Source organism: Rhinatrema bivittatum, chromosome 8 (genome assembly GCF_901001135.1).
Source record: "Rhinatrema bivittatum chromosome 8, aRhiBiv1.1, whole genome shotgun sequence".
Lineage (NCBI taxonomy): Eukaryota > Metazoa > Chordata > Amphibia > Gymnophiona > Rhinatrematidae > Rhinatrema > Rhinatrema bivittatum.
In genome coordinates this window covers 211,877,493-211,880,272 of record NC_042622.1, presented here as the reverse complement: position 1 = coordinate 211,880,272, position 2,780 = coordinate 211,877,493, and the positions used below count along the sequence as shown (strand labels likewise).

Below are 2,780 nucleotides of genomic sequence, written 5' to 3'. Positions count from 1 at the left end.
GAAGAGAAACATAAGACAGGGAAATACTGTGGAGAAAAAGAAAGAAATAACCAAAAATGAAGAAACCCTGTCAATCTGGGGGAGCTAGTGGATCCCCCCACTCACATCTGCTGGAGTCAGAAGAATACTGAGCTCCAGCAGAGGGTGCACTACTATATATGCTCTCACTCTCAAACTCTGTTCTGACTCCATCTGCTGGACGGGGGATATAACCCACTGTCTGGACTGATCCAGGTACGTACAGGGAAAACAGGTTACCTGTATAGAAAATATCCACCACCAGATTAAACACTACATTAAGTAGTAAAAGAAAACTGATGGAGTTTTACTTTATGGTCATGTCCACAGCACACCAGAAATTGCACTTCCTGGCAGCCTTGGTAATGACCTTCAGAGGTATAAATCAGGCACAAGCATCAAGTGTTCCAGAGGAAACAGTGCTCTTATGACAAGAGGTCACAATACGAGGCTCCAGGGGCAATAACACTTTAAGGATGGTGAATTAATGGAAAGTATTCCAGTTAAAGTGCCTCATAAAAACAAATTGCCATACTGATTCAGACCAAGGGTCCATCAAGCCCAGCATCCTGTTTCCAGGACATTGCTGCTAAGTTTAGTGTTTTTTCGATTGTTTTGTCTATGGGTAAGATTAGTTGAATGTCGTCTGCGTATATGTAGTGTATGATGCCCAGATCTGCCATAGGGGTAACATGTAGATATTAAATAATGTTGCTGAGTGCGCTAAACTTTGGGGTACTCCTGTTTTTAGCTTGATTTTATCAGAAATTGTATTTACCTGTACTTGAAAATATCTATTGTTTAGGTAAGATCTGAACCAATCCAATGCTTTGTTTTTTAGTCCTAGTTCTTCAAGCCTTTTTAGTAGTATGGTATGGTTAACTGTGTCAAATGCTGCTGACAAGTCTAACAGTATCATTATGTAGTGTTTACCACTATCAAATCCTCGTAGTACATTATCCATTAGAGCAATAAGCAGTGTCTCAGTGCTGTAATGTTTTCTAAAGCTGTGTTGTGAAGGATAGAATATGCTGTATCTAGATGTTTAGCTAGTTGTTTTTGTGCTGTTTTTTCTATTAATTTAGCAAGTAGGGATAGGTTTGAGACTGGTCTGTAGTTACTTAACATATTTGGGTCACTTTTTTCTTTAATATTGGTTTGATTATAGCACCTTTAAGTATATTTGGCATGGTTCCTTCTTTAAGGGAAGGTTAATTATTTTGGCTATTGTAAAGCTAGTTTTTGTGTCAGTAGTGGGAATGGAATCTATTTGATGTGGGGCAGGATTTACATTTTTTTTTTATCATCGATTCAACTTCAAAATTGGATACCTCGTCAAACGTTGACCATTGTGTTACATCTCTTTTGTGCATCTTAATTTCCTGTTTTGTTGAGTTTGGGATCCTAGTTAGGTTTGTGATTTTGTCTCTGAAATAGTATGCTATTTCATTACATTTATTCTCTTGTGGGGATTGTGGCACTTTGGTTTTATCATTAGTCAGATTTTTTACTATGTTAAATAGTGTTCTTGGGTTGTTTGCAAATTTTTCAATTTTTGTGTTAAAGACTAGTTTTGAGTCAAGAATTACTTTTGTAATAGGCTAGTTTCCTGAATTTAGTTAAACTTTGTTTTATGTTTAAACCATTCTTTTCTTCTCAGATTTGGTTTTACCTCTTATTCTCTTGTTATATCATGGGTTTACTTGTTTAGGCTTATTGATTTGTATTAGTTTTGTAGGATTTATATCATCTGCTAATTTATTTGTGGAGGTCAGCCATGCTGTTACGGCTTCGCATTCTTCGTGGTTGAAGTGTTAGTTTCTTTTAATTTATCTTTTAGTATTTCGGTGTTAAATGGTGGTTGATACTTAATCTCTAATGGTTCTTTTTTTGTATTTCGTTTGGCTTTAGGCATTTAATAGTAGTCTGAATGAGAAAATGATCTATGGTATTTGATTATAATTTGTGTTCACGTGTTCTAAGCAGCTATGGTTATGTATGTCAGATCTAGTGAGTGCCCTGCTTTATGTGTTGGTTTATATTTGATTAATTTGAATCCTAATGCTGTCATATCATTTAGTGTCTGGCAAGTATTTGTTAATGGGTAAGTGTCCATGTGGAGGTTAAAATCTCAGTACAATGGTCGGTTTTGTCGTATTAAGGTGTATCGGGAGGTATTCGATTAGTGGGGAGATGTTTAGTTCAAGGAGGTTGGGAAGGTAGTAAATAAGAAAACATACAAATATGCCTTAAGTAGTAAGAATGTTACCTTTAATGTGAAGATCCAATAGCACCCTCTAGGCAGAGCCTCAGGCTGACACCACTGTCTGGAAGGATATTTTAACATTAGAATGTCCCAATATAACCGAGAAACATCACAATTAATTGGTTCATGCTATTACTTCAGCAAATGGATGTATCAGTAGAAATACCAGGTACGACAGACACAGAAGGCCTGAGAACCAACGATGCCAGATGCTGAATTACTTTAGCGCTGCTTTATGAACACCCCACCAGTAAATAGCTGCTGGGTGCAGATACCATCCAGCGCAATTATTCCATACATTTCTAAATATTGAAGCCAAAGAATCACTCACCATTCACAGCAGAAGTTAGTGCAGGGTTTACTGCATTTTCATTTTCCTGCAAGTAATGACAAGTTCATCAGAACTTTGTTAAAATTTAAATGTTTATAGTTTTTGGCATAGTAATTTTTTTTCCAGCTCAACCTGTGCTGGGATTCTGGGGTCTTGAGCCTTCAT

At 36.7% G+C, this 2,780-nt stretch overlaps 2 non-coding genes across 2 annotated transcripts; both read right to left on the bottom strand.

Moving 5' to 3' along the window:
* Positions 1 to 267: 267 nt before the first annotated feature.
* Positions 268 to 390, bottom strand: LOC115098432. The gene has a single exon (XR_003858519.1). It is a non-coding gene; the product is annotated as a small nucleolar RNA SNORA32 (small nucleolar RNA).
* A 2,040-nt stretch (positions 391 to 2,430) lies between these two features.
* Positions 2,431 to 2,570, bottom strand: LOC115098427. Its single transcript, XR_003858515.1, has one exon. It is a non-coding gene; the product is annotated as a small nucleolar RNA SNORA8 (small nucleolar RNA).
* Between the last annotated feature and the right edge of the window lie 210 nt (positions 2,571 to 2,780).